Below are 27,022 nucleotides of genomic sequence, written 5' to 3' on the forward strand. Positions count from 1 at the left end.
CAGAGCAGCGCCATTTTAAAAAGACAGAGGTCAGTCCCCCTAGAAAGTACAGCAAATTAGATTCTTCACTGGTGACGTTTGGCCAATGAGAGTTGCTCTAATTTTGATAGCGAGGCTTGGAATGCAAACAGCGCCGGATAGATTGACGTATCCTTCTTCGGGTTGAGAGATGATTGGAAGTTTGAGCTAGAGAGATTGGAAGCGGAAATGCAATGAGAGATATTTCGGCTCCGACTCCCAGTGCTGGTCATTGATTTAATTAAATTGTTGCCGGATGGATATCAAAAATTGGTGGTCTAGGAGTGATAGCAGAGAGGGACGGGATCACAATAGTAGAGGCACAAGGAACGGAATTTGGCAGTCAACTTACACATTTATTATTGCAACTTTGTTTCCTCTGTGCCATTTCGACTACCAACTGCACACACTAGCTTAGTATTGGAAGCCCGGATTCACCATACTCCTCCTCCACTACCACCGCTTTCCAGAGCCACCAGGTTACGGATGAAATCGCCTGTCTTCAGGTCCCAAAGTTTAATGGTGCCATCATCTGAGCTTGTTACCACAAACTTCGAGCTGAACTGTAGCAAGTGACAGCATTCTGATGCTTCTGGGGGCCCTGCAGTGTCTGTAAGCACTGTCCTGTCTTTATATCCCAGATCTTCACAGTGGAGTCGGCATTTCCTGAGACGAGGGTGTTGTCCCGCAGCTCCATCCCACTGGTCATGGACTGATGACCCATGAGCGTGTGCAAACAATTTCCACTTTCCACATCCCAGTCACGGATGGAGGTGTCCAAGGAGCCGCTCACAATATTCTCCCAATCAAACTGCAAGGAGTAGACTCTGTTGGTGTGTCCTTGCAGAATGTGAATGCAAGTCTCCGTCTCCGGGTCCCAGACCTTCACAGTGTAATCATAAGCACCGCTGTCCACCTTCTTGCCATCGTACTGCACGCAGCGAACAACAGCCACATGACCCATAAGTACATGCAGACACTGTCCAGTCTCAATGTCCCAGAGACGCAGGGATGCATCACGTGAGCTGCTAACAACCCTGCTTGCGTGGAGTTGCATGCAGCGCACTGTGGATGTATGCCCATACAGGGTGTGGATGCACTCACCAGAGTCTGCGTTCCAGACCTTCAGCGTCCTGTCTGTGCAGCCACTAATCACTATATTATGTCTCATCTGAGAGGACCAGACGCCGCCTGTGTGCCCCACCAATGTCTGAACACACTCTCCTGTGATAGCAGACCACACCTTTAGCGTGTTGTCATCAGACCCGCTAACTATCCGGTTCCCACAGAACTGAAGACAAGTTATGACGTGATCATCATGTCCCTTTAGCACCTTAGGTGTCCTGATGTCCCCGCTTCGCCAGTTCATATCTATCTTGTGCTGCCTCGTGAAACCAAATTTCCATGGACTGTACATGAAACCAGGTGTCAGCATCCTCCGCCGTCTAAGGTTGAGGGCCTCATCAATTCCTTCATCTCTGCATTTTTCCCGCCATAACAAATTGTCCTCAGTCAGGATTCTCCAGTAGCGGCAGGTCTGAGCGTCTCGCAGAAGGCCCCGGGGCTCTAAGAATGATAGTACGTACAGGGCAAGCTCTTTGGGTAGTAAAGAGATGAAATCCAATGCGATAGCGAAACATATAGAGAAAGAACATGAAAGTCGGTGGGAATGTCTCAAATTCTGGGCCATAGAACAAGTGCCATTTTGGAAAAGAGGAGGAAACTGTGAAAGAACCCTGCATCAAAAAGAGTCTAGAAACATAGTAGCATTCAGAACGTTAGATCCAAGAGGTCTCAACCAGGACGAAGAACTCTATGTACATCTCTGAAATTTATCACCAACATCAGAAAATAAAATTAAACAAAGGGACTGTAACATCAAAAGAATAACTCACTAGAGAGTATGAACTACCATTAACTCAAAATCACCAAATAAAGATGTAAAATTTGTTACAGAGATGCCAGAATCATTCAAAAGGGCAAGAGACTGAATTGAAAGGCTCACCAGAGAGCATGAAATCATAACTGTAAATAATCTAAAGTGGATATAAAAATGGACATAAAAGTATGAACTGACGCTGGAACGATAAATAATAACTTATTGTTGATAAAATGTCTTAGAGACAAGCACATCACAATTCACAAAATCACTTTGTTTATTTAAAACTTATATACTACACTAACCACAATGCACTTAAAATATGAAACAGGAAGTAACTGTTTGCAGATAGAAATAAAAGAAGGCCTTTTTTTGTATGTCACTATCCCGTGAGCAAGGTCAAAGTACTTGACCGAAACGCATAAGGCATGGCAAAAAATAAATAAAATTGCCTGGAAAGTTTCCTGAAAACGAGTGAGTGCGTCTTTACTTCGCCGCAAGGCGTGTTTTGCTGGATATATATATATATATATTCACAAAAAAAACCATAGGTTTCACACACGTTATAGTTAGGAATAAGCATTTAAAAAAAAACTTTGAAATTCACTGAAAAAACATAGGTTTCACACCAGTTATAGTTAGCTAAACATTTTACTCATACAAAACCATTGAAATTCCCACGTTATAGTTAGTTGGACTCACTATAACTCGCGCGCCCGCAATCCACTGCTGATGATGTCACATATTACATCATTCATGACATGGTCAGTGACATCACTGATGACATCACTGATGACATCTCAAATGACATCAATGATGACATCACTGATGACATCATCCAGTGACTGTGTGTTTCTGTAAAGTTTAAATATGTTTTAAATATTGAAGAATGAGTGGATGTATTAGTGTCTGGATGAAGGATTTAGTAGGTGCGTGACTGACTGTATGAGTGAGTGATTAAATGTTTCTTACTGAATGCATGGGTTAGTGACTAAACTGTCTGAATGTGTGTATCAGTATGTCTGTTGTTGTGTAAGCTGCTGTATGTGTTGATCTGTAGCTATATGAGTGGCTATATGGGTTTTTGATTGGTTGCCCAAGTATTTGTTTGTGAGGCTGAGTGTGTGTGTGTGGGTGGCTGGGAGGTGTGTGACTCTGTGCATAGATGTGTGAGCAGTTGATTCACTAGTTGTATGGGTTCAAGAGTGCATGTGGAAACAGCTGTATGGGTGGTTGACTGTGTGTATGTGTGTGTTGGTGAGTGAATGGATATATCAGTGCTACATGTCCAAGTAAGTACATATGTAAAACACAGTGCATGTGAGAGTTGGCATATATAAATGACTATACATGAGTGCCAGTGATTGTGCAAATGGCTGTATGGATCAATGTGTACTTGTATCAGTGATTGTATAAGAGAGTAAGTATGTGTTAGTATATGTTTGAATAAGTAAGGTGTTGTGTGTATAACTGTATAGATGATGAAATGGGAGTGTAATTGATTCTTTGCATGGCTGACTAGGTGTTTGAGTAACTCCATGGATGAGTGGCAGTGTGTGAGTGTCTGTATAGGTGTATGAGTGCATATGATAGTGTTGTATTGATGAGTGACAGTATGTATGAGTGATTGAACGGGTGAATGAGTGGATGTGTGTGTAGACCTAGGAATCAGTGAGTGCGTATGTAGTAACTGGTATTGGTGTGTCAATGGTTTCAAGAATGATAGTCTGTATTTAACACTGGGTGTATCAAAGGTTAGTTTAGAGTGTGAGGAGGTGCATGTATGATGTCATCAGTGATGTCAATTGAGATGTCATCAATGATGTCATCAGTGATGTCATTTGAGATGTCATCAGTGATGTCATCAGTGATGTCACTGACCATGTTATGAATGATGTAATATGTGACATCATCAGCAGTGGATTGCGGGCGCGCGAGTTATAGTGAGTCCAACTAACTATAACGTGGGAATTTCAATGGTTTTGTGTGAATTAAATATTCAGCTAACTATAACTGGTGTGAAACCTATGGTTTTTTCTGTGAATTTCAAAGGTTTTTTAAATGCTAATTCCTAATCATAACGTGTGGGAAACCTATGTTTTTTTCAGTGAATTTCAAAGGTTTTTTAAAAGCTAATTCCTAACTATAACGGGTTTCAAACCTATGGTTTTTTAAGTGAATTATTACGTTTTTTTCAATAGCTAATTTTTATAGCTATGAATTATTATATATTTTTTTAATTATTCCAATATTCTATATTTTTGTAATATACATTTTTTAATGTATTTTTCTTGTTTTTTTTTATATTTAAACCCTGTAGAGCTCAGGGTGCGCGCACCCGTAAACGCAGCCGTAAACGTAGCGTGAGCGCAATTCCCACGATCGAAAAAACATTTATTTATGTATTTAAAGTAAATAATAATGCAAGACATTCAGTGGCATACTCATAAAAGTACTATTTTTGTTTTTTAATAATAATGCAAGACATTCAGTGGCATACTCATAAAAGTACTATTTTTGTTTTTTAATAACCGTACTTTAACCTTAAACGCATTTCTGAAAATCGAGCAAAACGTCATTGTGACGTGCCACGTATGCGCCCCCGGAAGTGTTTCCGGAAGCGCCTACGTACGTGCCGCGGAAGCGCCCGCGGAAGCGCCCCGGAGCTCGTAGCGTAAGTGCGTCAAGCCATGTGACCTTAAAACAACACTTTTCATTGGTTCATAACAGTTTTTTTTTCAACTATTGAAAGCCCCCACCCATTTCCTTCACTACCTCTTTCACCTTGGAGAGAGCAAGAGCTGTTCCCTGCTTCTTCTCTAACATCTCTTTTTTTGAAGAATGGCTGAAAGACCCAGCAGTGACTCTGATGAAGAGTTTTTGCCAGAGGACCCTCCTCGGCGCAAAGTGAAAGAACATTTTATATGGAAATGTTTTTCCTCCCCCGAAGGTGAAAAGAAGGTAAATGCTGCAAAGGTGTGCTGCAAAATCTGTGACACCATCTTGTCACGTGGAAACCCCTCCAAAAAGTACAGCTTCGGCAACGCCACCTTAATTAGGCATGTCGAGAGGAGGAACCCCAACAATTATGCGAGGGAGTGTGTCAGGGACCTGGCACGCAATCCCCCAACAGATGGCGGCAGCACCTCGACTGGTGGAGCAACACCTTCAGGAAGACAAGCTGCAAGACTAATTCCAAACGTGCAGCCGGTGTTTGCAGGTCTCAAATTTGTCTGCAAGGACTGTGACGCACTGCTTTGCTATGGGGAGCAGAGCATAGAACTTATTGTTTGGAGAAAAGAAGAACACCGCTGCTCCACCCACCACTTATTTTTCCACCTTTTTTGCTCCTGTTGAGCAGTTTTGGATTCCCTGGTTTTGTTTTTCTCCCCCACAAAAACCAAAAAAAGTATAAAATCGTTCTGAAAAAGTATAAAAAAAATATAAAATCGAAAAAAGAAGAAAAAAAAAGTTCTTTTTAGAAGTACCTCCAATGCTCCAAAAAGAGCTATATTCCTTATATATTGTGTTATTCTTTTTTCAATTAATGTGCACTGCATAAATGAATGGATAAAATGACTGAATGAAGGGTAGAAAGTGACAGAGGGAACAAATGACAGAATGGGAGTGAGTGAGGGTGAGTTGATGACAGTGAGGGATGGAAGGTGAGTGAGGGTGAGTAAAGGGGGAGTCACAGAGTGAGGGGATGGAGGGAGTGAGGGTAATATGGAGGGAGTGAGGGAAGAGGAGTGAGGAAGTGAGAGGATCGAGGGACTGAGAGAAGGAGTGAGTGAAGTGGAGTACGGTGAGAGAAGAAAGGAAAATGAGTGAGGGAACGAAGGAAGGGAAGAGAGGGGAAGGGGAGTGAAGCAGAGGGACTGGGAAAAGGCGAGTGCGGGAGGAGAGTGAGGGGAAGGGGAGTTAAGGATGGGGAATGAGGATAAGTGAGAGAAGTGGAGTAAGGTAATGGGGTCGAGGGAGGGTAAGAGAAGAGCAGTGAGGTTGAGGAAAGAGTGGTGATAGAGGGTGGATAAAGGCAAGTGAGCGTGAGACAAGGGGAGTGAGGGAGTGAGGAGACAGAGGGAGTGAAGGAAAGAGTGAGAGAAGGGGACTGAGTGAGGGAGCATAGAAAGGTAAGTGAGGGAGTGTAGGTGAGTTAAAGGGAGTGAGCATGAGGGAAGGGGACTGAGACAGTGAGCGGACAGAGGGAGTGAGGCTAAGAGAGAGGGACTGAGGGAAGGAGAGTGAGGATGTGAGAGGACAGAGGGAGTGAGAGAACGAGTGAGTGAAGTGGAGTAAGGTGAGTGAGGGAAGGGGAATGAGTGAGGGAGCGAAGGAAGGGAATAGAGGGGAAGAGGACAAAAGCAGAGGTACTGAGACAAGGTGAGTGGAGGATGAAAGTAAAGGGAAGGGGAGTGAAGGATGGGGAATAAGGGGTAGTGAGGGAACCGAAGTAAGGGAATGGGGGTGAGGGAGGGTGAGAGAAGGGCAGTGAGCGCGAGTAAAGAGAGGTGAAAGAGGGTGGATAAAAGTGAGTGAGGGTAAGACAAGGGGAGTGAGGGAGAGAGGGGACAGAGGGAGTGAAGGAAGGAGTGACAGAAAGGGACTGAGTGAGGGAGCAAAGAAAGGTAAGTGATGGAGTGTCGGTGAGTTATAGGGAGTGAGCGTGACGGAAGAGGAGTGAGAGAGTGAGGGGACGGAGAGAGTGAGGCTAAGAGAGAGGGAGTGAGGAAGTGAGAGGACAGAGGGAGCGAGAGAAGGAGTGAGTGAAGTGGAGTACGGTGAGAGAGGAAAGGAGAATGAGTGAGGGAGCGAAGGAAGGGAAAAGAGGGGAAGGGAAGTAAAGCAGGGGGGCTGAAAGAAGTTGAGTGTGGGAGGGGAGTGAGAGAAAGGGGAGTAAACATGGGGAATGAGAATAAGTGAAGGAAGCGGAGTAAGGGAACGGGGGTGAGAGAGGGTGAGAGAAGAGTAGTGAGTTTAAGGAAAAGAGTGATGAGAAACTAAATTTTGTTTGTCAAACTTACCTTATAAGTAATGTAAACTTAATTACATATTTTTACTAAATTTAATATCTGTGGAAGAGGAAAAAAAATAAGTTATAATTTTTATAATATACATTTCAAAATACAAGAGACAAGGCAGGAGATTAAAAGTCATAAAAGAGTACTAAGAGATAAAGTAGGAGTGAAGGACACAGAAAGGGAAAGAAAGGAACAGTGAAGGACAGAGAGAGGGAAAAAGAAATAGAGGGAGAGCAAAATACTAAGAGGATAATGCAACGGCTAGATTCAGTGACACAGAGGAAGAGAGGGAGAGAGAAATGAACTGAAGATGAGTAAGATACTAAAGGAATGTGAGTTAGCAAAACTAAATGAGGAAAGGGGAGTAAGGAAAGGGGAGTGAGTGAGAGGAAAGGGGAGTGAGTGAGGCTGCATTCACGACAATGAGAGATGGAAGGTGAGTGAGGGTGAGTGAAGGGCGTGAGAGAGTGAGGGGACAAAGGGAGTGAGGGTAACAGAGAGGGAGTGAGGGAAGAGGAGTGAGGAAGTGAGAGGACAGAGGGAGTGAGAGAAGGAGTGAGTAAAGTGGAGTAAGGTGAGTGAGGGAAGGGGAATTACTGAGGGAGCAAAGGAAGGAAAGAAGGGGAAGGGGAGTGAAGCAGAGGGACTGAGAGCTGGAAAGTGGAGGAAGGGAGAGAGGGGAAGGGGAGTGAAGGAATGGGGAATGAGGGGTAGTGAGAGAAGTGGAGTCAGGGAATAGTAATTTTTACCCCTATGCTATCCAACACTTTCCCTACTGTTGCACTCTCTGGAGTGGGAATAGTATTTTTTACCCCTACGCTATCCAACGCTTTCCCTACTGTTGCACTCTCTGTAGTGGGAATAGTATTTTCACCCCTACGCTATCCAGCGCTTTCCCTACTGTTGCACTCTCTGGAGTGGGAATAGTAATTTTTACCCCTACGCTATCCAACCCTTTCCCTACTGTTGCACTCTCTGGAGTGGGAATAGTAATTTTTACCCCTACGCTATCCAACGCTTACCCTACTGTTGCACTCTCTGGAGTGGGAATAGTAATTTTTATCCCTACGCTATCCTTCGCTTTTCCTACTGTTGCACTCTCTGGAGTGGGAATAGTAATGTTTATCCCTAAGCTATCCAACCCTTTCCCTACTGTTGCACTCTCTGGAGTGGGAATAGTAATTTTTACCTCTACGCTATCCAACGCCTTACCTACTGTTGCACTTTCTGGAGTGTGAATAGTAATTTTTACCCCTACGCTATCCAACACTTTCCCTACTGTTGCACTCTTTGGAGTGGGAATAGTAATTTTTACCCCTACGCTATCCAACGCTTTCCCTACTGTTGCACTCTTTGGAGTGGGAATAGTAATTTTTACCCCTACGCAATCCAACGCTTTCCCTACTGTTGCACTCTCTGGAGTGGGAATAGTTTTTTTTACCCCTACGCTATCCAACGCTTTCCCTACTGTTGCACTCTCTGGAGTGGGAATAGTAATTTCTACCCCTACGCTTTCCAACCCTTTCTCTACTGTTGCACTCTCTGGAGTGGGAATAGTATTTTTTACCCCTACGCTATCCAACGCTTTCCCTACTGTTGCACTCTCTGTAGTGGGAATAGTAATTTTCACCCCTACGCTATCCAACGCTTTCCCTACTGTTGCACTCTCTGGAGTGGGAATAGTAATTTTTACCCCTACGCTATCCAACCCTTTCCCTACTGTTGCACTCTCTGGAGTGGGAATAGTAATTTTTACCCCTACGCTATCCAACGCTTTCCCTACTGTTGCACTCTCTGGAGTGGGAATAGTAATTTTTATCCCTACGCTATCCTTCGCTTTCCCTACTGTTGCACTCTCTGGAGTGGGAATAGTAATGTCTACCTTTTAAGCTATCCAACCCTTTCCCTACTGTTGCACTCTCTGGAGTGGGAATAGTAATTTTTACCTCTACGCTATCCAACGCCTTACCTACTGTTGCACTTTCTGGAGTGTGAATAGTAATTTTTACCCCTACGCTATCCAACACTTTCCCTACTGTTGCACTCTTTGGAGTGGGAATAGTAATTTTTACCCCTACGCTATCCAACGCTTTACCTACTGTTGCACTCTCTGGAGTGGGAATAGTAATTTTTACTCCTACGCTATCCAACGGTTTTCCTACTTTTGCACTCACTGGAGTGGGAATTGTCATTTTAACTCTACGCTATCTAACGCCTTACCTACTGTTGCACTTTCTGGAGTGGGAATAGTAATTTTTACCCCTACGCTATCCAACGCTTTCCCTACTGTTGCACTCTTTGGAGTGGGAATAGTAATTTTTACCCCTACGCTATCCAACGCTTTCCCTACTGTTGCACTCTCTGGAGTGGGAATAGTTTTTTTACCCCTACGCTATCCAACGCTTTCCCTACTGTTGCACTCTCTGGAGTGGGAATAGTAATTTCTACCCCTACGCTTTCCAACCCTTTCTCTACTGTTGCACTCTCTGGAGTGGGAATAGTAATTTTTACCCCTACGCTATCCAACGCTTTCCCTACTGTTGCACTCTGTGGAGTGGGAATAGTAATTTTTACACTTTTGCTATCCTACGGTAATAATATTGGATTTTTTTTATTACAATATGTTACTATATATATATGTTTTAACAAATATGATTGTACATTTTTTTTAACTTTCAATAATTATTTAGGTATTATAAGGTAATTTAAGTATTTTTAAGTATATTTTAGTAATTAATTTTTAATATTAATTTAATTTAACATTGTTTTTAATAAAGTCGATATTTTTATAAACTATATTTTTGTAAACAATATTTTTTACTCGATATTTTTGTACTTACCTGTTTGTAGATACAAAGTCGATATTCTCTCTGTCAATATTTTGTCGCCGATATTTTTGCTAGTCGATATTATGTCCCTCGATATTATGTCAGTGATCCTTTTTATTTCCTTCTCTAACGAGATTATTGAAAGATACTGATTTGAAGTCTGGTGAAGTCAAATATATAAATCTTTCTGTTTCTATTGTAGTACTACTTGAAAAGGAACAATTGTCGCAGTCATGCTGCTATTTATAAGAAAGGCCAAAAAGATTTTTAACATCTATACCTTCATCTTGCAATACAACAAGCATATACATTAGAAATTTCTGACAATCTTGCTGAATATTCTGTGAAAATTGATTTAGACCATAACATATGTCTAAAACATTTCGAATATCTGAAACACTTTCTATTTTTGTTTTATCACCGCTACATTTCTCAAACACAGTATTCAGCAAACAACAAAAGCTTTGATCCCGATTTTTTACAATCTGCTCTTGTAAAGTTTGGAGAAAAAAAACAACATTAACCACTACATTAGCATAGCAGTTGACACCAGAACTGTTTTCAAACTGAAATCCAACAACATCTTCAACAGAATCATTTTCCTTTCTGCTTACAATTACTGGTTCATCAAATTTTTTTCTTTTTGCTACAACCTCGCTACAGTTTTTCTCATATCTTCTTTTTCGGCCTACGACAGGCTTTTGAAATAAAGGATATTGAGGTAAATTTGGAGCATATTCTCTTCTTAACCGATTATACTCTTTCACACAATTTAGATCTGTACTAATCTTTGTCTCATCGAAATCAATCAAGTATAATCCAGATAAAGTTCTGACTCGAGATAAAGCAACATATGCCATACCCTCCTTGAACACAGAACTTCCAATATTCACCAAAGCACTATCTACACTTAAAGCTTGAGATTTATGAATAGTGACCGCATATGCCAAACAAACAGGAAACTGTTTTCGGCGGACATACAAATCTTTAACAAGCAAAAACCGAGCAGAACAACGACTCAATTGTTGAACTTCTTCAATTCCATCAAATTTAATTTTCAAAAATTCTATTTCATCTCTATTTCGGTAATTCACAAAACCAACAACATGACCCATTGCTCCATTTACTAAACCTCTTTCCACATCTAAATTCCGTCGTAAAATTATACGACAATTTAAACATGCATATAGACTCTTTTCAAAACCAGCAGTTTTAGATATTGTCTTCTCCAAAGAATCCAATTTTGATTTCAACTTTTCTGACAAAATAATAGTAGCTCCTTCATGCTCTATCTTATCAATAGCTTCCAGTTTTACAATCTCTTGATTTTCTAATTTTAACATTTTGTTGTTGAAGATTCAACATTCTTGCAGAGTTGGCATCAAGCATATCACAGATTTGTTTTCAGCAATTTTCCTATAAATATTCTCTGGGAGAATATTTTCGTTTGGAAACAAATTTGAAAGTAATCATGCCTGTAAAGCTTCTTTGCCATGTTCACTTACTTTTCCAATTCCTATATCTTGAAGAATATTTTTATAATCTTCATCCTTTGCCTGTCGCATATTTTGAAGCAGTTCTGCATATTTAAAATATAACCATATATTAACATTTCCTTTGCTCCCTAGGCACTTTCTGGTATCTTCATGCGTAAGCACTTTAAACACTGGTTGTCCTTTTACAGGAGTTAGCTGCAGTAGATCTCCAAAAACAATGATGTGTTTGCCTCCAAATAACACATCATACTCTGTTTTAAGAATTTGTTGCATTCTTAAATGCACAAAAGCAAGCATTAAATTTGATACCATGCTTACCTCATCAATGATAAGAAGTTTCATTTTCTTCAGGACTCTGGAAACTTCACAACAAGCTTCTCCAGATAGCTTGTGGTATTGTAATTTATTATCATGCTCTACTGGCAGCATCAATAAATGATGTAAAGTAATCCCTTTAATTTTATGTGCTGCCAACACAGTTGGAGCGGTAACAACACAAGAGAGTGATGACTCAGTTATTGTCTGTAGATAAGTTGCAATTCCTTTAATTAGAAAACTTTTTCCAGTTCCTGCTTCTCCACTCACTTACAGTCGGACAGGTTTAAATGACGTACATGAGCACTCTTTTTTCTCATGACATAAACCATGCTCAATCTGTTCTATGACTTCGTCATATATTTGTTTCTGCTCAACGTTTAGTTGTTTTTCCAATTCTTCTAAGTTTACTACATCCTCCTGAGCTTGTTCCATTGCTCTTTCCACCTCATCCATGGCAGTGGCAGCTTCATTTTGGATAATTGGTCCTCCGAGTGGATCCTGACTCAATGAAGCAGAACTCTGACTGTCTTGAGAACTGTCTCTAGCAATCTCTGCTGCAATTGTAGCTTCTTGCTGTATTTCATCGTTCAACATTTTTAGATACTAAGTGAAAGCAGGACATTCTATAGTATTTTTGCTTGCATTGAAAGAATCTTCATAACTGAGAAAATCGCCAAGTAGTTCCTCTTCTGTACGTCATGGCTTAAAGAGTTGCAAAAGAGCTAAATAGTAAAATTCCCTTTTGTCAGGAGATTCGCAGCTCAATTTTCGATGATTAATCAAATGTCCTTTTCTTTGTTTCACCAGACATCCTTCACATCCAATTACAGCATATACTCCTTTATTGATATCTTCTGTAATATTCCTCTTAAAAGTATAGCTTTGCAGTACTTCATAGAGACAAACATTGTCAAGATGAGTACTTCTATTTGGATAGTATGTATCCAACATGTTTGTCTTCAAAATATCTGTACTGTTTGGTTCTTTCTCTTCCAAATACTCAATTTCTTGTACAGATTTCAAAACTCGGTTTTGTGTTGCAGCAAGACCTAGACTCACCCAAAGGATTGTTCTTGATTTGGCATATAGACTTGCTGATGATAACCGATCTGAACATTCGTATGCTCCAATTTTTCAATGCGACAACATCTTCAGACTGTAACTGTACAATTTCTTACTTAGGCTCTTTTCATGAGAAATTTCTTCCCACATTTCCTTTAGTTCTGTCTTTTCTGATTTTGTTATGTAAGACGTTACATATCGAGCCACAGCAATAGAGTTGACAGCAACATATTGAATATCTATGTTAGCATTCCACATGGACAAAATGACTGGGTTATAGTCATTTATGTATTTTGATTCTTCATTTCTTTTTAAGTTGTATGTATTTTTTGGTGATTTTCTTGTCACAGTATGTCATGAAGATGACAACAAATTGTTCACTCTTCCTTTCGATGTCACTGGACGTGGAAATGCAAAACGACATTTTGTGTAGAACTTGTCCTTGGATTTGAACTTTCGACGACAGTATTTTCCACAACGATGGGTTTGAAACCATAAGACTTGATGTCTTAAATTGTTTTCTTCTGTACTTTTCGGAACAACACATGTACAAGACTGTTCAATAAAACTCATCACTGTGTCATCCGAATCTGTTCCAAATTTGGGAGCATATTTGATCTATAGCAGCATATGTATGTGAGGAGCACCTCTTGCTTGATACTCCTTTCTCCAGAAGAAATCCAGAACCTCGCCAAGAGGAGGATTTTTTTTGTTTGTGATAAAAGAAATCATAGCATCAAATCTATGATTGAAATACCTGCATACATTAACTGGATCCAAAGAGCACAGTTCTCAAGGTGTCTTGTATTCTATATTTGCTACGTTTGTATTTGCCTCTCGAAGAAATTGAAGTAAGTCTTCCCAGGCATACTCAGCACAGCTAAGAGTAAGGAACCATGTAGGAGTTTCTAAGTTTCTTAGCATACATTTCAGTTCCCCATGACGACGGTACTAATACTCGTTGGTACCACGCTGACATGCCATGAGATTAATTAGCTGAGACTCCAAAATAGTGTCTTGCTGTTGGACTTTATCCATAAAGTCCCTTGCTGAAACATTTTGCAGATGTACTCCACTTTTCAGTATATGGTTCACTGCATAAGAAAGACCAGAAAAGTCACTCTCAAACAGAAGATGTAACAAATATGGAATACATTAGCGAAACCTTGGATCTTCTGCATATAATCTTAAAGTCTGGTATTCAGATGCAGGAATTTGAACAGATCGCTCATCATATCGACCTCCTTGACCTGTTGGAAATAACTGAGGAAAACAACGAGCTTCCAAGCTTTCTTCCCATACACTAATGGGACTTCCTTTTGCTTCTTTCATTTGGAATAACTCAATAGCATTCCCCATTACTTCTTTGGAATGCAGAGGATGAACACTATAATGTTCATAAATTTCTTCACTTCTAGACACATCTACTTTTTCAATTTGCCCAGCTGAGAAATCACTGTCCTCTTCTACAGTTGTTTCCTCTTCCCCTACATATTCATTTTTGTAGTACTGATTGTTTTTTTACCAAATACAACATTGCCTTTTTGACTTTCCTAACATCCACTAATTCTTGCCAGATTGTCTTACTCTTTGTAGGAACGCCATTAACTAGAATAACCAGAGGTTCCTCTTTCACTTTTTCAACACCAATTGTATCAATATTTTTCTTTAAATCTAGAGGCAACTAAACAACTCTTCCCTTTAATCCTCTCTGTAAATCTGAAGGAGGCAATTTTCCTGTCTTAGGCTCCATGCGAACAATAGCCTGAAATGAATGCACAGATTGAATCAGAATAGACTCAAAGGTATTTAAATCCATCAATTCAGAAGGAACCAACTCAAGATTATTATGTACAGCTCTAGCAGGCATTTTGTTTTCATTTAATTTATTTATATTTACAAATACGCAGATCAGAACCCAAATCAAAACAATTCTCTACCAACAAATAAGTTGCAAAATCCTTCCACTCATTATTATTTTCCTTTACACTTTGTACATATAAATCAACTAACCTAGTCTGATTCCTATAATGAGTTCGGCGACAACACACACAAGAAAAATGTGGCCTTTCACTTGAAATGTCCTTAAACTTTGAAATTTCATGCTCAAAATTTTCTGTACTTAAATTCTGTACATTCTCTTCCACATTACCTTCTATTACTGTATCAGTTTCAGCACTGCCCTCTTTTTCACCAAAGTAACTAAACTCAATTTCTTCATAAATGTTGTTCACTTCTAATACAGATCCATGCAAAAGAGCACTGTTTAACTGTTTTAGCTTAAGTGCTGGACTTTTTGCATAATACAACCTTCTCACTAATTTCCTCACTTTAGTATGATGTACTGCTAACATCCTAAAATGATGAAAAACACTCTGACATACTTTTCTAGAAAGACAAGCCAGTGAATGCCCATGCAAACCTGTTTTTTCTCTCACTCTGCAAGGATCTAACTCTTGCAACATTTCAATTTTTTGTTTTAGACTTTTCTTAGTATATGTACGTAAGAAATTGCAAAACAAATTAATTGAATCCTGTCGCACCCTACAAATACTACTACAATTCCAAGTGTACACTGGAGCCTTAGGATGTCTCCCTAAAACTTCATCAGCTAACACCTCTTCTGCATTTCTAGGCACAATTTTTTCTTTTTCAATCGGACAACCGTCCTTCACCTCATATCCTCGACCACTGGTGTCAACTGCATGCTCCAAATCATTATCCTGAAAATAACTCTCTTCATTAAAAAATGGCTCACAACTTGAACTATGCTTCCATTCTCCATCAAAAATATCACAAAAATTAGTCCGATTAACTACTCTTTTCCACTTACTTTTTGATTTCAAAACATGGATTACCTTGTCTAGTGTACGAATTCTATTGATTACTAAAATAAATAATGTATTTTTCATTTCAAAAGCCTGATCAACTATCCTCTCTATATTTTTCTTTTTCTTATATAAATCAGTTTTCTTTTTGCAATTTTTAACATTTTTTAATAAAGTTAAAAGAATTCTGTTATAAAACATTCGCCTACGAATGTCAATGAACTGATTTTTACGTCTATTAATGTAGACAATATCATCTCCATAAACTTTTTCTACATTTTTGCTGGGTTTTTGTTTTTACTTTGTAGTTGTAGAAACATTTTTTTTCTGTTGTCTATTATCTTGACTTTTTTTACATTGAGTTAATTTCCGTATAAAATGTTTTGTTGCCTTACCAGGAGTATTCTTCTTTTTCTCCGTATTTTGTTTTTTACATACATCTTGTAATTGCGTTTTCTTTGAAAAGTAAGTTTTCTTATTTTTTTTTTGGGCGAGATTTTGTTTGCATTTTGCTTCTTCTTTTTGTTGATAATTACAATCTGTTGTAAAGAAAAAATAACATATTATAGACCACTACTAACATACTATGTAGCAATTACAATAACTAAACAATATAAACACTAGTTTACAACATATGTACATTTATAGCACAGCAACTGTGTCACACCAGAGTAGGAAATCAAGCAGTTAGTGCTGTTTCTCACTTTATGACAGTGCAGAACAGGTTCAACATTAATGTCACTCTCTGACTGCACTGTGTCTCTCTTTGCGTGTGTCATCTCACTCTCTGTCTGCACAATTTCTCTCTTTGCGTGTGTCATCTCCCTCTTTGCGTATGTCATCTCACTCTCTGCCTGCACCATCTCTCTCTTTGCATGTGTCATCTCTCTCTTTGCGTGTGTCATCTCACTCTCTGCCTGCGCCATCTCTCTATTTGCATGTGTCATCTCTCTCTTTGCGTGTGACATCTCACTCTCTGCCTGCACCATGTCTGTCTTTGCGTGTGCCATCTTACTCTCTGCCTGCACCATCTCCCCTCTGCCTGCATCATGTCTCCCTCCACCTATGTTATCTCTCTCATTGCATGTGTCATCTCACTCTCTGCCTGCACCATCTCTCTCTTTACGTGTGTCATCTCACTCTCTGCCTGCACCATCTCTCTGTTTGCATGTGTCATCTCTCTCTCCCTGCGCTATCTCACCCTCTGCCTGCATCGTGTCTCTCACCGCCTGCATCATCTCTCTCTTTGTGTGTGTCATCTCACTCTCTGCCTGCATCATCTCTCTCTTTGCGTATGTCATGTCACTCTCTGCCTGCATCATCTCTCTCTTTGCGTGTGTCATCTCTCTCTATGCGTGTGAGATAGTGCAGGCAGAGAATGAGATGACACGCAAAGAGAGAGATCTCACACGCAAAGAGAGAGATGACACACGCAAAGCGAGAGATGCTGCAGGCAGAGAGTGAGATGACAGTGTTGAGATGACGCAGGTAGAGACTGAAATGAGATGGTAGATGCCTTTGTATATTCTCTCTGCCTGCACCATCTCCTCTTTGCATGTGTCATCTCTCTCTTTGCGTTTGACATCTCACTTTGTGCCTGCACCATGTCTCTCCTTGTGTGTGTCATCTCATTCTCTGCCTGCACTATCTCACACGCAAAGAGAGAGATGACACACGCAAAGAGAGAGATGATGCAGGCAGAGAGTGATCTTAGACACATGACCAGGATGTTACATGTAATCTACCATGTCTGTCTCTGCCCCCACTATGTGTGTCTGTGCTCATACTATCTCACTGTCTCTACTGGCAAAAAACAGACCATATATATAAGCAAGACATAACATTCCTTATTAATTTCAACAGCACACCCTGGATCTTTATTGCACAGCTTAGAGCCTATTTGGGAACTAAGAGGCTAGACAGACATGCTGCCTAAGATTCCCTACTAGTACATATCCTAAAGCCTAACTGACTTCAAGAATACATAAATTCCCATATTTTTAAACACATCAACTAAGCAAATTATTCACCCAGATTCATAAAATCAAGCTTGACTCACAGTGTGATCTTAGACTCATGACCAGGATGTTACATGTAATCTACCATGTCTGTCTCTGCCTCCACTATGTGTGTCTGTGCTCATACCATCTCACCGTGTCTCTGCACCATCTTTACAGATTAAAGAAAAACGTGCAAATATAATTCTTTCTTTCACCCAAACACTCTCTGTGATCCTGGTCAAAATAGTCTGACACTTATACTAGAGAGGTAGGTGCATTCTGTTAGTTAGGCCCTTCTGGACATGTGAGAAGTGGAGTATGTTAAATATAGTTTGTCTCTAGACAGGCTACAAAGACAGTTAACAGAAAGGTAGGAGAGAGCACATGGAAAAGAAAATGGCTGCCAGAAATACAAAATGGCTTCCAGCTCATGCTAACAAATCTGTCTAATATTCAACACATGGGCTGAGTTCTCTGTCTTAAAGAAATGACTGTGATAAATGGTTTTAGTAAAATGAGCACTTTTCAAGTTTTTCACCAGGATTTTACATGTAAACTATCGTGTCTGTGTCTGCTTGCACTATGTGTGTCTGTGCTCATACTATCTCGCCGTCTCTACTGGCAAAAAAACAGACCATATATACATAAGCAAGACATAACATTCCTTTTTCATTTCAACAGCACAGCCTGGATCTTTATTGCGCAGCTTAGAGCCAATTTGGGAACTAAGAGGCCTGACAGACATGCTGCCTACAATTCTCTACTAGTACGTATCCTAAAGCCTAACTGACTTCAAGAATACATGTATTACCATATTTTTAAACACATCAGCTAAGCAAATTATTCACCCAGATTCATTTAAAATCAAGCTTGACTCACAGTGTGATCTTAGACACATGACCAGGATGTTACATACATGTAATCTACCATGTCTGTCTCTGCCTCCACTATGTGTTCGTGCTCATACTATCTCACTGTCTCTACTGGCAAAAAACAGACCATATATATATAAGCAAGACATAACACTCATTTTTCATTTCAACAGCACAGCCTGGATCTTTATTGCACACCTTAGAGCCTATTTGTGAACTAAGAGGCCTGACACACATGCTGCCTAAGATTCTCTACTAGTACATATCCTAAAGCCTAACTGACTTCAAGAATACTTGTATTCCCATATTTTTAAACACATCAATTAAGCAAATTATTCACCCAGATTCATTTAAAATCAAGCTTGACTCACAGTGTGATCTTAGACACATGGCAAGTATGCCACATGTAATCTACCATTTCTGTCTGTGCCTCCACCATGTGTGTCTGTGCTCATACTATCTCACTGTCTCTACTGGCAAGAAAACAGACCATATATATATATAAGCAAGACATAACATTCCTTATTCATTTCAACAGCACACCCTGGATCTTTATTGCACAGCTTAGAGCCTATTTGGGAACTAAGAGGCCTGAAAGACATGCTGCCTAAGATTCTCTACTAGTACATATCCTAAAGCCTAACTGACTTCAAGAATACATGTATTCCCATAATTTTTTTATCACATCAACTAAGCAAATTATTCACCCAGATTGATTTAAAATCAAGCTTGACTCACAGTGTGATCTTAGACACATGAACAGGACGTTACATGTAATCTACCATGTCTGTCTCTGCACGCACTATGTGTGTCCCTGCTCATACCATCTCACCGTGTCTCTGCACCATCTTTACAGATTAAAGAAAAACGTGCAAATATAATTCTTTCTTTCACCCAGACACTCTGTGTGATCCTGGTCAAAATAGTCTGACACTAATACTAGAGAAGTAGGTGCATTCTGTTAGTTAGGCCCCTCTGGGCATGTGAGAAGTGGATTATGTTAAACATAGTTTGTCTCTAGACAGGCTCCAAAGACAGTTAACAGAAAGGTAGGAGAGAGCACATGGAAAAGAAAATGGCTGCCAGAAATACAAAATGGCTTCCAGCTCATGCTAACAAATCTGTCTAATATTCAACACATGGGCTGAGTTCTCTGTCTTAAAGAAATGACTGTGATAAATGGTTTTAGTAAAATGAGCACTTTTCAAGTTTTTCACCAGGATTTTACATGTAAACTACCATGTCTGTGTCTGCTTGCACTATGTGTGTCTGTGCTCATACTATCTCACCGTCTCTACTGGCAAAAAAACAGACCATATATACATAAGCAAGACATAACATTCCTTTTTCATTTCAACAGCACAGCCTGTATCTTTATTGCACAGCTTAGAGCCTATTTGGGAACTAAGAGGCCTGACAGACATGCTGCCTAAGATTCTCTACTAGTACATATCCTAAAGCCTAACTGACTTCAAGAATACATGTATTATCATATTTTTAAACACATAAACTAAGCAAATTATTCACCCAGATTCATTTAAAATCAAGCTTGACTCACAGTGTGATCTTAGACACATGACCAGGATGTTACATGTAATCTACCATGTCTGTCTCTGCCTCCACTATGTGTGTTTGTGCTAATGCTATCTCACTGTCTCTACTGGCAAAAAACAGACCATACAAGTCAATCACACCAACATTCTTACTTGGAACACTCACACTGGCTGAGCAGCTAGATGCAGTGAAATGCAGGAACATACGTATATAACTCAGAATACTACATTACTTATTCATTTCAACAGCACACCCTGGATCTTTATTGCACACCTTAGAGCCTATTTGGGAACTAAGAGGCCTGACAGACATGCTTCCTAAGATTCTCTACTAGTACATATCCTAAAGCCTAACTGACTTCAAGAATACATGTATCCCCATATTTTTAATCTGCCTCCACTATGTGTGTCTGTGCTCATGCTATCTCACTGTCTCTGCTGGCAAAAAACAGACCATATATATATAAGCAAGACATAACATTCCTTATTCATTTCAACAGCACACCCTGGATCTTTATTGCACAGCTTAGAGCCTATTTGGGAACTAAGAGGCCTGACAGACATGCTGCCTAAGATTCTCTACTAGTACATATCCTAAAGCCTAACTGACTTCAAGATTACATGTATCCCCATATTTTTAATCACATCAACTAAGCAAATTATTCACCCAGATTCATTTAAAATCAAGCTTGACTCACAGTGTGATCTTAGACACATGACCAGGATGTTACATGTAATCTACCATGTCTGTCTCTGCCTTCACTATGTGTTCGTGCTCATACTATCTCACTGTCTCTACTGGCAAAAAACAGACCATATATACATAAGCAAGACATAACATTCCTTTTTCATTTCAACAGCACAGCCTGGATCTTTATTGCACAGCTTAGAGCCTATTTGGGGACTAAGAGGCCTGACAGACATGCTGCCTACGATTCTCTACTAGTACATATCCTAAAGCCTAACTGACTTCAAAAATGCATGTATTACCATATTTTTAAACACATCAACTAAGCAAATTATTCACCCAGATTCATTTAAAATCAAGCTTGACTCACAGTGTGATCTTAGACACATGACCAGGATGTTACATGTAATCTACCATGTCTGTCTCTGCCTCCACTATGTGTTCGTGCTCATACTATCTCACTGTCTCTACTGGCAAAAAACAGACCATATATATATAAGCAAGACATAACATTCCTTTTTCATTTCAACAGCACAGCCTGGATCTTTATTGCACACCTTAGAGCCTATTTGTGAACTAAGAGGCCTGAAACACATGCTGCCTAAGATTCTCTACTAGTACATATCCTAAAGCGTAACTGACTTCAAGAATACGTGTATCCCATATTTTTAACCACATTAACTAAGCAAATTATTCACCCAGATTCATTTAAAATCAAGCTTGACTCATAGTGTGATCTTAGACACATGACGAGGATGTTACATGTAATCTACCATGTCTGTCTCTGCCTCCACTATGTGTGTCTGTGCTCATGCTATCTCACTGTCTCTACTGGCAAAAAACAGACCATATATATATATAAGCAAGACATAACATTCCTTATTCATTTCAACAGCACACCCTGGATCTTTATTGCACAGCTTAGAGCCTATTTGGGAACTAAGAGGCCTGACAGACATGCTGCCTAAGATTCTCTACTAGTACATATCCTAAAGCCTAACTGACTTCAAGAATACATGTATCCCATATTTTTAATCACATCAACTAAGCAAATTATTCACCCAGATTCATTTAAAATCAAGCTTGACTCACAGTGTGATCTTAGACACATGACCAGGACGTTACATGTAATCTACCATGTCTGTCTCTGCACGCACTATGTGTGTCTCTGCTCATACCATTTCACCGTGTCTCTGCACCATCTTTACAGATTAAAGAAAAACGTGCAAATATAATTATTTCTTTCACCCAGACACTCTCTGTGATCCTGGTCAAAATAGTCTGACACTTATACTAGAGAAGTAGGTGCATTCTGTTAGTTAGGCCCTTCTCGGCATGTGAGAAGTGGAGTATGTTAAACATAGTTTGTCTCTAGACAGGCTACAAAGACAGTTAACAGAAAGGTAGGAGAGAGCACATGGAAAAGAAAATGGCTGCCAGAAATACAAAATGGCTTCCAGCTCATGCTAACAAATCTGTCTAATATTCAACACATGGGCTGAGTTCTCTGCCCTAAAGAAATGACTGTGATAAATGGTTTTAGTAAAATGAACACTTTTCAAGTTTTTCACCAGGATTTTACATGTAAACTACCATATCTGTGTCTGCTTGCACCATGTGTGTCTGTGCTCATACTATCTCACCGTCTCTACTGACAAAAAAACAGACCATATATATGTAAGCAAGACATAACATTCCTATTTCATTTCAACAGCACAGCCTGGATCTTTATTGCACAGCTTAGAGCCTATTTGGGAACTAAGAGGCCTGACAGACATGCTGCCTCAGATTCTCTACTAGTACATATGCTAAAGCCTAACTGACTTCAAGAATACATGTATTCCCATATTTTTAAACACATCAACTAAGCAAATTATTCACCCAGATTCATTTAAAATCAAGCTTGACTCACAGTGTGATCTGAGACACATGACCCGGAAGTTACATGTAATCTACCATGTCTGTCTCTGCCTCCACTATGTGTGTTTGTGCTCATATTATCTCACTGTCTCTACGGGCAAAAAACAGACCATATATATATAAGCAAGACATAACACTCCTTTTTCATTTCAACAGCACACCCTGGATCTTTATTGCACAGCTTAGAGCCTATTTGGGAACTAAGAGGCCTGACAGACATGCTGCCTAAGATTCTCTACTAGTACATATCGTAAAGCCTAACTGACTTCAAGAATACATGCATTCCCATATTTGTCAACACATCAACTAAGCAAATTATTCACCCAGATACATTTAAAATCAACCTTGACTCACAGTGTGATTTTAGACACATGACCAGGATGTTACGTGTAATCTACCATGTCTGTCTCTGCCTCCACTATATGTGTCTGTGCTAATACTATCTCACTGTCTCTATTGGCAAAACACAGACCATATATATAAGCAAGACATAACATTCCTTTTTCATTTCAACAGCACACCCTGGATCTTTATTGCACAGCTTAGAGCCTATTTGGGAACTAAGAGGCCTGACAGACATGCTGCCTAAGATTCTCTACTAGTACATATCCTAAAGCCTAAATGACTTCAAGAATACATGTCTTCCCATATTTTTAAACACATCAACTAAGCAAACTATTCACCCAGATTCATTTAAAATCAAGCTTGACTCACAGTGTGATCTTAGACACATGACCAGAATGTTACATGTAATCTACCATGTCTGTCTCTGCATGCACTATGTGTGTCTCTGCTCATACCATCTCACCGTGTCTCTGCACCATCTTTACAGATTAAAGAAAAACGTGCAAATATAATTCTTTCTTTCACCCAGACACTCTCTGTGATCCTGGTCAAAATAGTCTGACACTTATACTAGAGAAGTAGGTGCATTTTGTTAGTTAGGCCCTTCTGGGCATGTGAGAAGTGGAGTATGTTAAACATAGTTTGTCTCTAGACAGGCTACAAAGACAGTTAACAGAAAGGTAAGAGAGAGCACATGGAAAAGAAAATGGCTGCCAGAAATACAAAATGGCTTCCAGCTCATGCTAACAAATCTGTCTAATATTCAACACATGGGCTGAGTTCTCTGTCTTAAAGAAATGACTGTGATAAATGGTTTTAGTAAAATGAGCACTTTTCAAGTTTTTCACCAGGATTTTACATGTAAACTACCATGTCTGTATCTGCTTGCACTATGTGTGTCTGTGCTTATACTATCTCACTGTCTCTACTGGCAAAAAACAGACCATATATATATAAGCAAGACATAACATTCCTTTTTCATTTCAACAGCACAGCCTGGATCTTTATTGCACAGCTTAGAGCCTATTTGGGAACTAAGAGGACTGACAGACATGCTGCCTAAGACTCTCTACTAGTATATATCCTAAAGCCTAACTGACTTCAAGATTACATGTGTTCCCATATTTTTAAACACATCAACTAAGCAAATTATTCACCCAGATTCATTTAAAATCAAGCTTGACTCACAGTGTGATCTTAGACACATGACCAGGATGTTACACGTAATCTACCATGTCTGTCTCTGCCTCCACTATGTGTGTCTGTGCTCATACTATCTCACTGTCTCTACTGGCAAAAAACAGATAATATGTATATACCCATGACATAACATTCCATTTTTATTTCAACAGCACACCCTGGATCTGTATTGCACAGCTTAGAGCCTATTTGGGAACTAAGAGGCCTGAAAGACATGTGATCCTAGTCAAAAATGTTAAAGCCATACATTTTACCAAAGAACATTTAGCATAGTAAATCGTTTAAGACACAGAGCACAGCCCATATAAATGACCACTACATTACAATGCAGAAACCTGACTCATTTCCAAAATACATTTCCAATATGCACCATTCGTTTTTTGCCAGCATTACCTACAAACATGAGACACAATGCATAAAGAAACAGATGCAAACTGTGAGGAGACATTATAAAAAAAGTGAAAATATATTTCTTTAATTTACACATACACTTAGTGTGATCCTAGTTAAAAATGTTAAAAACAATCATTTTACCTAAAAACATGTACCACAAAAAATCATTTAAAAGATAGGACACAGCCCATATAAATAAGCACTACATTACAGTGTAGAAACCTGAGTCATTTCCAAAATACATTTCCAATATGCACCATTAAGTTTTTTACCAGCCTTACAAAAAAACGAGACACAATGCAAGAATAAAGAAGCTCAATATGCTTGTTATTCTTCCCCATAGTGTATACAGCACTCTGTCTATATTAAATAAATCATTACTCACCTTTACAAATGCTTTTGAAGATTTAGAACAATGGCAGTCACAAACCAGATTTTCTTATGCAGAATCTCTGAATAATGCTTCTGTCACTGCAGCCTCAGGCTGGCACAGATTCCCTCTAATTTCAGACCCATATTCATCTACATAACCAATGACATTTCTTCCCACACAAATTTAAAACCAAACTAACATTTTAATTGGTTCTACATTTCAACACTTTGAAACTCACATAATATTCACCCATCCCCCTACTGCTCTTTCTGCCTGTTACCATGGTAACACTCCACACATCACCTAACTGAGCACACAGGTCAAAAGTTCATGATACTATGTTGCAAATGAACCCAGCAAGGGTGTTTGACTTCTCAATATAGCAGCCTATCCTGTGCAATGTTCCTTTCAATTACTTTTTCTCAACCATTAGAATTACTTCTTTCAAAAACAGAAGCATGCACCCTAATTTTCAGTGGAGAATTTTAAGAAACCACCAATCATTTCTTCTTTTTCAAGTGCACGGAATTTCAACCACTTTTTTTTCTAAACTCCTACTTTCAAACTGCCATTTCATTTCCACAACTCATCTGAATACAACCACATCTACCTTCAAGATGCCTAAAGTCTGGATTGTGGGTCATAGCTTTGTTCACTGGAGTGAAAAGTATGCAGCAAATAGAGGTATTCCCAACCTTGATTTACCAAATGTGGATATTATGTGGATTGTCCTGAGAGGATTGAGATGTTACCAATTGATACCATTGGTAAAATCCTTTATGCATCTACCACACCCTGACCTCATAATTGTGCACTGTGGTGGCAATGACCTGGGCACTTTGACTGGGGAAGGTCTGGAAATGCTTTTAAAGGACACCTTTGGGCAATTGATGTCACTTTTTTTAAAAACTGCCTTGGTATATTCTAATATATGCCAAAGGCAAAAATGGAACTGGTCCAACCAATTTTGTCCACAGATTGAAAAAGAAGGAAACATGTGAGGAAATCTGTTTCTGCTTTCCTCAGAGACTATGGTATGGGTTGTATATACCACAACAACTTGCGTTGCAACATGCAAGGCATCTATAGGAGAGATGGTGTACATTTTACAGATGAGGGGAATAGAGTCTTCCTCTTGAATTTTAGACTCTGCATCGGTACCTACTTTTAGGTACTTAAATCACCCACATAGCACAACAGTTCTTTTCAGAGCTACCCTACCTCTAAGCAATCTAAATTTTTATTTTACTCTAATTTTTTTAACTGTTTTTCCCCGTGGTGCGCACAGGGTACGCGTACCTGTAAACGCCCATGCACGCGCACCCTGAGCTTACTCCGCGAAATTTTCATTAAAAAAATAATTGTTTTTTTGCCCTTCGGGGTCCTCCTAGGCCCCCCTGAAAAAACCTAGGGGGTCAGGGGGTCTCTACCCGGCCCCCTTTCAATGTTTTCCCCTTTTATTTTTTCCCTCTTGTGTCTCGGTTCTACCGAGACACAAAATGGCAGACTCTCCGGACTGTTTCGAATGTTGACAGACACCCGAGAGCCAATCAGCTTTCCGCTCGCGCACTTCCGTGGTGCGCCGGGTGCGCTTACCGGTACGCGTATCAAAAGCGCTCGGAGCGCGCATATAGATATATATGCGTTTTTGAAGTTAATTTTCATAAAAACCACTGGAGCGATTTTCACAAAATATAGAACATGCACTACTACGTACCAGTCCCTACTATTTCGCCAAGTTTGGTGTAATTCCGTTAAGCGGTTCGGGCTGTAGCCGTGTCTAATCGTCCTATGGAAATTAACACGGGGAAAACACATTTGGGGACCCCCTTTTTTCTCGGCCCCCGCTTCACGAATCCCCCCAGACACTTTCAGGAAAGGAGCAGAGCATAACGGGCCATCTTCTTTGAGAAATTCACAAAGATTCGCCCACTGACGCCAAAGTTATTCCCAATAGAATGTTGCAGATTTCCTATGGAAAGTAGGTCCTAACTATAACTACCTACTGGCGACTGCCAGTAATATATATATATATATATATATATATATATATATATATATTCCAGTAACAAAAAAAAAGGTTCACGCGGCACTCCTCTGCCAAGAAGTGTGCCGCGTGAACCTTTTTTTGTTACTGGAATTAAAGAAAGACACGCTCCCGGTCTTGCACGCGGGCACCAACAGAAGTGTTCCCTCTGTGACGGGGACAATTGAGAGGAATATATATA

The 27,022-nt window shown here is 39.6% G+C and overlaps 1 pseudogene; it reads right to left on the reverse strand.

Moving 5' to 3' along the window:
• Window positions 1-377: 377 nt before the first annotated feature.
• Window positions 378-27,022, reverse strand: part of LOC144828014 (F-box/WD repeat-containing protein 7 pseudogene) — a 73,114-nt pseudogene continuing 46,469 nt past the window's right edge.

This window comes from Lissotriton helveticus, chromosome 4_1, assembly GCF_964261635.1.
Source record: "Lissotriton helveticus chromosome 4_1, aLisHel1.1, whole genome shotgun sequence".
Taxonomy (NCBI): Eukaryota; Metazoa; Chordata; class Amphibia; order Caudata; family Salamandridae; genus Lissotriton; species Lissotriton helveticus.